At 38.8% G+C, this 12,625-nt stretch overlaps 1 protein-coding gene across 4 annotated transcripts in view; it reads left to right on the forward strand.

The window, feature by feature from the left end:
- The window catches only part of MRTFA (myocardin related transcription factor A), a 162,596-nt gene that overhangs the window by 63,928 nt on the left and 86,043 nt on the right, over nt 1-12,625 (forward strand). The window lies entirely within an intron of this gene.

Consider the following 12,625-nt stretch of genomic DNA (forward strand, 5'->3'; position numbering starts at 1 on the left):
AGATAGGCTGCTTAGTTTTGGCAGATACTGTCTCTGGCAGAATTGGTCTTACTGTTCTCCTTGGGGAACACTTAGATAGTATGTTGAAAGAGACAGATACCCATCTGAAGACAGGATCAGATGGTATCAGCTTAAGCTTTATGGACAGGGAAGGGCAAAGAGGAAAGATACTGCTACCATTCTGTTCTGTCTGGTTTTACAAATAAGACCATGATGAGTCATTTATTATTTGAGTTCTTCTGTTCATATACGCTACACTTTTTATTTTTTTATTTTTATTTATTTTTTTTTAAACTTTATTTATTTGACAGACAGAGATCACAAATAGGCAGAGAGGCAGGCAGAGAGAGAGGGGAAAGCAGGCTCCCTACTGAGCAGAGAGCCCGATGTGGGGCTCGATCCCAGGACCCTGGGATCATGACCTGAGCGGAAGGCAGAGGCTTTAACCCACTGAGCCACCCAGGCGCCCCTACGCTACACTTTTTAGGTTGTTGTCTTTCCTTTTTCTTCCCGGATCTGTTGAGCTCTGTGTTCTAAACAAGATAGTATTATCTGACTGTTTCCTACCTGTCTTTGATGAAATAAGTCCCAGTTAAACAGACTCTCGGGGTTTGTTTTGTTTTGTTTTGTTTCCCTTCTCTGTGTTCTAGTTGTCTGTTGTATGTGGGCAAGTGGATATTTTATCTTGGGCAAAATAAGCTAGTATTTGAACTCTCTCTCCCTTCTTTCATTGCTTTGTTGCTTACAGATTATCTCAGTCCAGTAACTTTTCTTCATAAAGGTTAAAAGAGTTTTTGCTTTTCCTAAGGGGGTCTCAGTGGTTCCCAGCTGAATAAGGGAAAGGGACTTACTTGTCTTGCCTAAGAGCTGGTTTTCATGTGACATATGTTGGGCAGGGCTAGCCACCCATCTGTTGGACCAACTACTTCATAAAACTTTCAGAGGATAATAGTATGTAAGACAAGTATGGATAAAATTGACAAGGGTGTTGGGTACAGGTAGAATGGAAGATCTGCAGAGAATAAATAGCATGTATGTGTACCTCCGTCTTTTGCTTGTGTTCATAGAAGAGAAACTGGGTACAGCAAACTGATTTCTCTAGTACGTGTGTTTCCTAAATGCTCAAAATTTTTGTAAAATTGTTACTGTTTTCTTCTGAAGCTGTAGTCATTATGCTGTACTGCAACAGTAATATGACAGTTGTATTTATAATAAATGAAAAAGCACACTATGAAGCCTTGATGAGCTAGAAGCCAATCATTCTTTCTAAAAAGTCAAGACATTAGGGGCTCAGTGGGTTAAAGCTTCTGCCTTCAGCTCAGGTCATGATCCCGGGGTCCTGGGATCGAGTCCCAGATCTGGCTCTCTGCTCCACAGGGAGCCTGCTTCCTCCTCTCTTCTCTGCCTGCCTCTCTGCCTACTTGTGATCTCTGTCAAATAAATAAATAAAAATCTTAAAAAAAAAAAAACTTAAAAAAAAGTCAAGACATTTAGACTATATGAGCCATAGGTTATTCTAACAATACGGAGAATATTTGGATTTCCATGAATATATACTTTAGAGATGAAACTACAATTTAATGAGATTTTTAAAATAAACTCTTTTAGACAAGATTCAAGATGCAGTCTTTACCCTATATTAAACATTAGGCTACTGAGTATGAGAGCAAAGTTTCAAGGTACGTTGTTTATTTATTGACGGTTTTCATTTTTCTTTTAAGATTCTATTTATTAGAGAGAAAGAGAGAGAGTACAGAGGGAGAGGGAGAAGCAGACTCCCTGCTGAACAGAGAGCCCAATGTGGAGCTCGATCCCAGGACCCTGAGATCTTGCCCTGAGTGGAAGGCAGATGCCTAACCAACTGAGTCACCCAGGTGCCCCTGCTGATGGTCTCTTACTGACCCTTTGAGATCCAGTTCAGATGTTGCCTTTATGTGACCCCTGTCTGAATAGAGTCAGCCCTTCCTTCTCTCTGTTCCTACAGCACCATCTTTACAATGTAGACTAATTGCCATTTTTACCTGTCTCTCTAGTTAGATTATTGGCTTCTCAAATGCATTATATTCATCTGTATATAGGTACATGGTAGACACTCAGTAAGTATTTTTTTTTTAATAAATGAAAAAATTTCATTTGGCATACTTCCCCTATTAAATAGGCATAAGCCTTTAAATCAAGATTTTATCAGAAAATTTTTGAAATCTGTTTTGCATTAAGAAATGAATCCTCGGGGCGCCTGGGTGGCTCAGTGGGTTAAGCCTCTACCTTCGGCTCAGGTCATGATCCCAGGGGCCTGGAATCGAGTCCCGCATAGGGCTCTCTGCTCAGCAGGGAGCCTGCTTCTCCTCATCTCTCTCTCTGTCTTTCTCTCTGCCTATTTGTGATCACTCTCTCTGTCAAATAAATAAATAAAATCTTTAAAAAAAAAAAAAAAGAAAGAAATGAATCCTCCAGGGCATCTTGCTGGCTCAGTTGGTGGAGCAGGTAACTCTTGATGTCAGGGTGGTGAGCTTGAGCCCCACATTGGGTATGGAGATTACTTTAAAAAAAAAAAAAAATCCTAGAAAAGAAAAGAATCCTCCAAATACCATCTCATACCTTAACCAGTCCTTGCCCAGAGCTGGCCCCGTTGAAAGCATGGCTTTCAAAACTGAAAATCTTCCACATCTTTGGATGTGCAGTGTGCCGTATGTCTTCCTGTGATGTGTATTGTTAAATCTAACTTCTGATCCAGCCACGATTAGAGGATTAAATCCTCCATTACCACTGTGCAAACCTATCTAGACCATGATTAGAAAACTAATGATCTGAGATAGATATATGGGATTTTTGAAGTTAAGAGTAAGGGTGTGTTGGGGCATAGCACCAACTGATGTAGTTTACAACAGAGGAATGAGGGGGCTCAGCTCTTGCCAACGAATATGTAAGACTTTGACCAGGCAGGCCTTGCCCCTGTATCAAGCCAGTGTGGTCTTTGTAGTCTCTAACTCTACAACAGAGGGACAGAGTTCCCTTGTAGAGAAGGGGATTAAGGCAGTTCCCTAGGTTTTTATTAGTCCCTTGACATACACTTGATCTTGAAGAGGCACAATTAGGGAGTCTGTTTTTTCTCTTTTGTGCACATATGTGTGCACCGCCCCCCCACCAACCCCCATACACTGGACCCAGACAAACCTCAAAGCTTGTCTGTGTATAGGTTATGTCTGGAAGGATCATAAGAAACTGGTAACAGGGGCGCCTGGGTGGCTCAGTGGGTTAAAGCCTCTGCCTTCAGCTCAGGTCATGATCCCAGGGTCCTGGGATAGAGCCCCGCATCAGGCTCTCTGCTTAGTGGGGAGCCTGCTTCTTCCTCTCTCTCTGCCTGCTTCTCTAACTACTTGTGATCTCTGTCAAATAAATAAATAAAATCTTTAAAAAAATAATAATAATTAAAAAAAAGAAACTTGTAACAGTGACTAACTACTTTAAGGCAGGGGAATGGAGAGCTAGAGAACTGGGATGGAAGACTCTTTTTCTTCCACAAAACAGTCGAGTTCTCTTCCAATTTTATTATGGTATGGAATACCACAGAAATTGAAAGAACATATAGAGTGTGTATTACAACAATATTTAGAGTACATAAACCCATGGGTACATTACTCAACCCTAGAAATGGAGCACAATATGCACTGAAGTCCTCTTAGTGCCCTTGTTGAGTTATCCCTTAGAAAACTGTTTTCTTTGTTTTTAGCCGTATCTGCCTTTTGAATCTTTCATATTTTGTATGCATGCAAGCTGTTTAAAAATATTAGTAATTGAATAGCATTCCTCAGTCCATTTACTCCCTCAAGGGTGATGCTTATATACTTAATTCTTTTTTATTTTTTTAAGATTTTATTCATTTGAGAGAGAAAACATGAGTGGGGGGTGGAGGGGCAGAGGAAGAGAGACATGCAGACTCCCTGCTGAGCATGGAGTCTGATGTGGGGCTCAAACCCAGGACCCCAAGGTCATGACCTGAGCTGAAGTCAGACACTTAACCAACGGAGCCACCCAGGTGCCCCTTCTTAATTCTTGCATGTTTCTTTAACTTCTAGATCCCTGGTTATTCTAATTGCTTCTAAACTGTATATTTTATAATAGTTCAGGTTGGAAGTAGGGGAGTAGTAATTCATAAAAATAAGCTTGAAGGAAGATGGCGGACAAATAACTTTTGCCATTTTTGGGTAATAGGTTAACTTCTATTCAGAAGGAAAGGCCCCTTGTTTGGGTTCATGTCACTCAGGGATCTATAAGAGCTGGTGAAAAACTTCAGAACTTTTAAGATCCTTTAGAATCTCCTAATAATCTATATATTAGTGTGGGCTTTTAAAAAAACACAAGTTTGTTTATATTCAAGAGATTTTAGAGCTTGAGGAACCCTTAGGTGTCACAGGTGAGGAAATTAGTCCATTGAGGATAATTTATTTCCTGAAGGAACGTAATTAATTAGTGACAGAGATGGAAGGAGAATTCATTTCCTTACTCCCCTGACTGTGCTCTTTGTGCTGAAACATACTTACAAGAAACCATCAGAGATCTCTGATATATGAGATTGTTTATAATTTTCCCTGGAGATCTTGGTTTTCCTTGGGTTTTTCCATTGCAGGTTTCTATCACTGCTCAGATTGACTCGCATCTTAAGAGGTGGGGATAAAAACCAGTGCCTGAGTGTCTAGCACCTGTCCCTGAGGAGTGGAGTCAGATACTACAGGCCCCAGTGGTTGTCTCCATCTTGGCTTTTTCTTCTCTGGCCTGGTTGATGATCTCATACCTTGATGGTGATCTCAGAAGACAGGTAGGCAGACAGACGGCTTTTGTCATCAGTATTCTGGATTACATCTTACTGCCTTTTCTCTGACTCACTGATTTATCTGGGATCCCCTTTGAGTTAGGACCCAGATCAAAGGCATTTGAATTCATCTGTTTGTCTCTATCTTTTTTCCTCCTTTTGTATGAGGCAAACTGTCAAGACCATGAGCCACAGTTTTAGCTTTATTAAATCAGTGCCAAATGAAATAAAGATGAGTTTCATACAGTCTTGTTTTTTTTGGAACTTCATTTTTATGATTACCACATGCATTGTTTTTGAAAGGATTTTCTTTATAATAACAAGGAAAAAAAGACTAAAAACCCTTGCTTTGCCATTAACAACAAGAAATATCTTTCTCTGCCTTTCTCTCAACAAGCTCAAGGGCATTTTCCAGCAGGACTCATAGTTTCAGGGGCCTGGGGCATCCTTAATCTCACAGCAGTCACATAAATGGAGAGGTGGCTGCAGAAATTGGGTAGGTATAGAGGGCCTAGCAAAGAGGAATACATGGCAATTACATAGTGAAAATAAACTTAGTCATGAAATGTTTATAGTGTGTTATATTTTAAAGTGTTTTATGTGTATTACCTTATTTGATCTTGACAACACCTCTTTGAGGTCTCTGTGTCTTCATATACTACAAAGGAGGAAACTGAGGCTCAGAGAGGCTTCAGGACACACAGTAAGAGATGGAACTGATGTTTCTATTCAGGTTTTTTACTTTAAGCCCTAGTGACTTATATTTTCCATTTAAAATGAAAGTCAGATCAGCTCCCTTCTCACTTAAAACCTTCTAGTGGTTCTCATTCGCAGGAAAAGCCCAAGTCCTTGTAGTGCCTGCAGAGTCTATGTGATCTGTCCGCGGCTCTGTAACTCTCAGACCGCATTTATTCCTCTTCCCTCGCTTGACCTGTCCAAGCCTTACCACTCTCTTCGCTGTCCCTGCATACCTTAGGGAATGCTCCTGTTTCAGGGCTTCAGTACTTGATGATAGTCCTTGCACTTGGGGCACTTTTTACTGGGTAGCCTCTTGGCTTGCTCCCTCACTTCCTTCAGGTCTTTGTGGAGACGTCACTTACTTGGGCCTTCCGTGAGTGCCCTTAGGCAGATACGTTCCTGAGACCAGGCCTTTCACCGGTTTCGTGTAGTAGGCACTATACTAACTGGTGCAGTAGTTCTCCGAGTGTGGTCTGGGAAACCCCTAGGTGTCCCTGAGACCTTTTCTGTAGGTGCAAGAAGGCGGCTTTTTATATATTTATATTAAAATACTATTTACCTGTACGTTGTCCTCATGAGTGAACACTGTAGTTTTTCAGAACTACATGATGTATTTCAACAGGTTGAATGCAGTATATAGGAAAATTCAGCTGTCTTTTAGTAAATTATACATTAGAGAGATTTGCAAAAATGGTAAAACGGTTGTACTCTTTTTACTACTTTTTCTCGGTTTGGAAAATCATCATATTTTTCATAGAAGCATGTCAACGTAGTAGGTTATTTGTTATTTTTTAAAGAAATAATAAATATTTCAGGGGCTCCCTGTGGCTCAGTCAGTTAAGCATCTGACTCTTGATTTTGGTTCATGCATGATCTCGGGATCCTCGAGCCCTGTTTTGGGGTCTGAGCTCAGCATGAAGTCTACTCGTCCTTCTCCCTCTGCTCCTTCTCCCCCCACCCCACCTCAAATAAAAATAAATCTTTTAAAAATTTTGTAAAGAAGTAACAAATATTTAAAATTTTTTCAGTTTTAATTTCTTACCTGAAATATACTGATGGATATAATCCACATAAAAGCTCTTTGAAGTTCTCAGTAACTATAAGAGGGTAAAGGAATTGTGACATCAGAGTTCAAGAAGAGTAGGTATAGTGTTTGAGAGTTAAGAGTTAAGACTTTGGAACCCAGGTTTCTTAGCTCTGCCACTAATAAACTGTGTGACTTTGGACAAATTACTTAGCTTCCCTGTGCCTGCTATTTCATCTATAAAATAGTAATAATAATAATGATAATGGCAACAGTAATTGTGCCAACCCTAGATAGTTGTTATAAGTATTAAATGAGTTAATATATGTAAAATGGTTATAAAGGTTCTGGCATATAGTAAGTGCTTTATGTTTTTATGTTATTGTGGTTATTTTTGTCTTTTGTTGTTGGGATTTTGAATACTTTTAAATGCAGATAGTTTTTTATTTCTTCCTGTACATTCTGACAACGTGCTACAAATGTTTGACATTTGGCAACTCTCAGGAACTTTTAAAAAAAATGCTTCTTCTTTAACCTTGAAAGACTTCTGGGAATTTGTTCTTAGGAAATTATAGAAGATATAAGATTTATGTATAAGGATGTTTATAGCAGTATTATTTATAGTAGTAAAAAAACCTAAAACAAACAGAAACCAAAATTTTAACAGTAGGAGATTGGTTAAATAACTTACAGTGTACCCATGTGATTGGAAACTAATGTAGTCATGAGATTATTTAAAGATGTGGGAAAATATTTACTGTTTATCCATTTAATCCTTAAAAAATGGATGTAAGGATATATACTAGAATATTAGTAGCTGTTGCTGAGTAATAAGATTTCATAAGGGTCTTTTTTGTCTTTGTTTTCCTCTATGTGATTTTCTATCATAAGCATACATTTCTGTTGTATTTAGATAAAAGCCATATTTAAGTGTGTGTGTGTGTGTGTGTGTGTGTACATGTAGGTACAGTTAGTTATAAGAGGAAGAAAATGGCTGAAAGTGTAATATCTTGGATTTGGAGCTGAAACTGTTAATTTGGGACTTCTGAAGTCAGAGCACTGCATTGACCAAACAATGCATGCTGAGGAGGCACTCCATCCCATTATACTGTTCCTTGTGACCAGTCTACTTTGTATAAATCCTTTTTACATTTTTTGTCTTTGTTTCTATTTTGTAAGATTTATTGAAATTGATCTTTGCAGTGTTTATATTAGACCATGTTCTTGGCAGAGCTATAGATCCTTCTTGTGTATGCTTAATTACTCTCAATTTGCTGAACCTTTCTGAAGTTTTTATAAACCAAAAACACACTAAGTCATTTTTTTGTTTTTTGTTTTTTTTTTTTTTTTTTTTTTTTTTTTAATATTTTTTTTTTATTTATTTATTTGACAGAGAGAGATCACAAGCAGGCAGAGAGGCAGGCAGAGAGAGGAGGAAGCAGGCTCCCGGCTGAGCAGAGAGCCCGATGCGGGGCTCGATCCCAGAACCCTGGGATCATGACCTGAGCCGAAGGCAGCGGCTTAACCCACTGAGCCACCCAGGCGCCCCCATTTTTTTGTTTTTGATGGTAAGAAGAATCTGAGTTCTCTAGGCATTTAATAATGGCATTAGCATAAAATGTTTTAATTATTTGATAGCACATCTTCATTATGTATTTTGTTCTTTGACCCTAGGGTACATGTGAAATCCTCTTGACAATATCTGTTCTTTATCAGAAAGGCAAAACGCCTGTTGCCTCATCTTTATCTTGTAAATAGGACCTGGAGCCCTTGATGAAGAATTAAAATGTTAATTGAATGGATTTTGATTTTGTGAACCGTTATCTTAGTTTACTCTTTTGAGAATCAGTTAAATTATATTTCTCAAATCAGTGCTGTAAGACTAATTTATAAAATATTTGGTTGCGTAGAGAGTATTGAAACTTACAGTGTTAACATTAATTAGGCTGCCCAAACAGAAACCATGACCTCCGTCTTCTAACACCTTGTTACTCAAAGTGTGTTCCGAGGACTAGCAGCATCTTTATCACCTGGGAGCTTGTTAGGGAATGCACAGTCTCAGACCCCCCAGTCCAAAGCCTCATTTGAACAGTGTCTTTAGGTGCATGTCAAAGTTGAGAAGTATTGTTTCAACAGACATTTTTATTGACTTTGACTTGTTGGTGTATTTCCTGGATAGGAAGCACTGTTCAAAATGATAAAAATGAGAAGATGATAATGCAGTGGTTGAAAAAATTGTATGTTGTGTAATTAGTATGAAAGCATTGGATAAAATAGGAAACAAAAAAAGAAGAAGAAGAAAACTTGCTTCTTTTTTTTTTTTTTTAAGATTTTATTTATTTATTTGACAGAGAGAGATGACAAGCAGGCAGAGAGGCAGGCAGAGAGAAAGGAGGAAGCAGGCTCCCTGCTGAGCAGAGAGCCCCATGTAGGGCTCGATCCCAGGACCCTGAGATCATGACCTGAGCCGAAGGCAGCAGCTTAACCCACTGAGCCACCCAGGCGCCCCAGAAAACTTGCTTCTAGTACAGTATTCTGCATCTGAGAATGTTCACAGTTTGCCACTTTCTTAGCCATTTTTCCTTGACTTTTGAGAGAAAGAACAAATAGGTTTCTCCTTGGCATTCTAGAATGTTTACCTGAAAAGGGATCTTAAGAGATGATTCTTCATTTTACAGATGAGCAAACTGGGAGCTAAGAATGTTAAGCGACTTACCTAGATCACATAGCTTGGGTTCCCCATGTCCTGACTTTCAGAGCGCTGTTCTTGATACCGCCTGTGCTACCCCTCTGTGTTGCTGAAAGCTATACTGCTAGTTGTTTCTGTTGATGTTGGTTGAAATCATACTGAACAGTTATGAGAATATATCTAATATGCCTCACAACATTGTGGGGAAATGGTGGGGGCTAATGTCTCCTTTCCTTTTTGTGAGCTCATGAATAGCTTCAGAAGAAGATGTTACTTGTCTGGAAGTTAAACTGCTTCTTCTCTGAAGCAGGTGAGCTTGCTGCAATAGACCTGTGCTCCCTGAAGTGGGAAGGCACAGGAGTGTGGGGGAAGGTGTGGTAATCGCCTGTTCTGCTGAGATGACAGTGGTTTTGAGTATTTAAAAGTAATGTTATTTTTCTTTATATCTCTTATTTAAATACAAGTCTATGAATCAGGAAAGGAAACTTTTCAACAAAGAATCCTGAAAGAACTGGGCTAACTGTACTCCTCTCACATTGATCCTTTTCCCATACCATATGCAAAAATTCACTTCAAATGGGTCATAGGCCTAAATGTGAAAGCTAAAGGACACAAAAGGTATGAACTATAAAAGAAAAACTCTTTTGTTTTTAAATATTTTATTTATTTATTTGACAGAGATCACAAATAGGCAGAGAAGCAGGCAGAGAGAGAGGAGGAAGCAGGCTCCCCGCTGAGCAGAGAACCTGATGGGGGGCTTGATCCCAGGACCCCAGGATCTTGACCTGAGCTGAAGGCAGAGGCTTTAACCCACTGAGCCATCCAAGCGCCCCAAAAGAAAAACTCTTAAATTGGACTTTATCAGGTTTAAATACTTTTTAATTTTTGTTTAATTCCATTTTGTACATTGTTGAGAAAATTAAAAGACACGCTATAGAATGGGAGAAAATATTTAGGTGCGTCTGTCAAAGGACTTGTAGAATTCTTAGAACTCAAATAACAAGATAACCTCTGCACCCCGCCCCCCCCCAAAAAGAAAGAAAATGGGAAAAGGGGGCGCCTGGGTGGCTCATTGGGTTAAACCTCTGCCTTTGGCTCAGGTCGTGATCTCAGGGTCCTGGGATCGAGTTCCGCATCGGGCTCTCTGCTCTGCGGGGATCCTGCTTCCTCCTCTCTCTCTCTCTTTGTCTGCCTATCTGCCTACTTGTGATCTCGGTCTGTCAAATAAATAAATAAAATATTAAAAAAAAGAAAATGGGAAAAGACTTGATCAGACACTTCAGAAAATATGGAAATGGTCAATAAGCATATGAAAAGATGCTCTACATCATTGACCATCAGGGAAATGCAAATTAAAACCACAGTGAGGGGTGCCTAGGTGGCTCAGTGGGTTAAAGCCTCTGCCTTTGGCTCAGGTCATGATCCCAGGGTCCTGGGGCATGGGGGGCATAGGGTTCTCTGTTTGGCGGAAAGCCTGCTTCCTCCTTTCTCTACCTGCCTCTCTGCCTACTTGTGATCTCTATCTGTCAAATAAATAAATAAAATCTTTAAAAATAAATAAATAAAATAAAACCACAGTGAGACACCAGTACCTACCCACTATAATGATTAAAATTAAAAAGACTGGCAATACTAAGTCTTGACAAGGCTACAGAGCAATGGGAGTTCATACACTGCTGGTGAAATATAAAATGGTATAATCACTTTTGGAAAACACTTTGGAAAAGAAATTTGGCATTTCTTACAAAGTTAAACGTATTTATTACATGACGCAGCAGTTCTACTCCTAAGTCTTTTCCCAAGAGAAATGGAAACATTCACATTTGCACATGAAGGTTGATATCAGCTTTATTTTTAGTGATTCCAAACTGGAAAGAACATAGATGTCCATCAACAGATGAATGGATAAATTGTGGTATATCCATAAAGTGAAAAATTAGTAGCAATAAAAATGAACAAACTACTGATATATTCTAAAACATGGACAAATTTAAAAAACATGCTGAATGTAAGAAGCTGTACTCAAATGAGTACATACTGGCTTATAGCATTTATATAATATTCTTAAAAATGCAGACTCTAGTATCCTTTTCAGTAATAATAATAATAATAATAATAATAGACCAACTATTGATACATAAAACACCCTTGGTGATTGTCCAGAGAGTTATGCTGAGTGAAAAAACCAATTCCAAAGGTTATGTATTGTATGATTCCATTTGTATGACATTTTTGAAATGATAAAATTATGGATAGGGAAAACAGATTGATGGTCGTCAGGGGCTAAAGACCGGGTGGAAAGTAGATGTGGTTATAAAAGGTCAGCATGAGGAACCCTTGTAGTGTTGGAAATGTTCTGTATCTTGCCTCTTCTGTATCTTGACTCTGTCAATGTCAGTATCCTAGTTGTAATGTTGCACTATAGTTTTGCAGGAAGTTGTCATTAGAGGGGACTGGGCAAAGGAAACATGGGGTCTCTCTGTATTATTTTTTGTAACTGCATATGAATCTATAATTACTTCAACATAGAAAGTTTACTTGAAAAATGCAGACAGTTTGGCAGCTTTTCAAAAAATTAAGCATAGAATTACCCTGTGACCCAGCACTTCCACTCCTAGATGTGTACTCAAGAAAACTGAATACATTCATCTGCACAAAAACTTGTAGTGGTGTTAGCCAAATATGGAAACAACACAAGTGTCCATCAGTCGATAAATGGATAAACAGAATGTGCTAGATCTTTACAATGGAATGTTACTCAGCCATAAAAAGGAATTAAGTACAGATAAAGTCTATAAAATGGGTGAACCTTGGAAATACTATGCCAAATGAAAGAAGAGAGACATAAAAGGCCACGTACTATAAAATTGCGCTTATATGAAATGTCCAGAATAGGCAAATTCATAGAGAAAATATACCATTGGTTGTCAGGGCCTGGTGTTGGGGGGATGGGATGGGGTTTGGCTGGCTGCTAACGGAGAAGGGGTTTGTGGGGAGGTAATGAAAATGTTCTAGAATTAGACAGTGATGGTTGCACACCTTTGAGAGTGTACTAGAAACTGCTGGATTATACACTTTGAATATGTGAATTGAGTGGTATGTGAATTCTGTCTCAATTTTAAAAATTGTATAAGAAAAAAACGCAGGTTTCTCTGGAGTGTCAGACAGCAGATCAGTTGTTGCTTGGGGCCGGAAGTAGAGAAGTTAACTGCAAAAGGGTATAAGAGAACTTGAGGGGCTGAAAATGTTGTATGTCTTTATTGTCATAGTAGTTGTGCAGGTGTATGCATTTTGTTAAAACGCATTGAACTGCATGCTTAAAATGGGCGAAGTTTATTATATCTAAATTAAACTAAAATTGATT

This window comes from Mustela nigripes, chromosome 6, assembly GCF_022355385.1.
Source record: "Mustela nigripes isolate SB6536 chromosome 6, MUSNIG.SB6536, whole genome shotgun sequence".
Lineage (NCBI taxonomy): Eukaryota > Metazoa > Chordata > Mammalia > Carnivora > Mustelidae > Mustela > Mustela nigripes.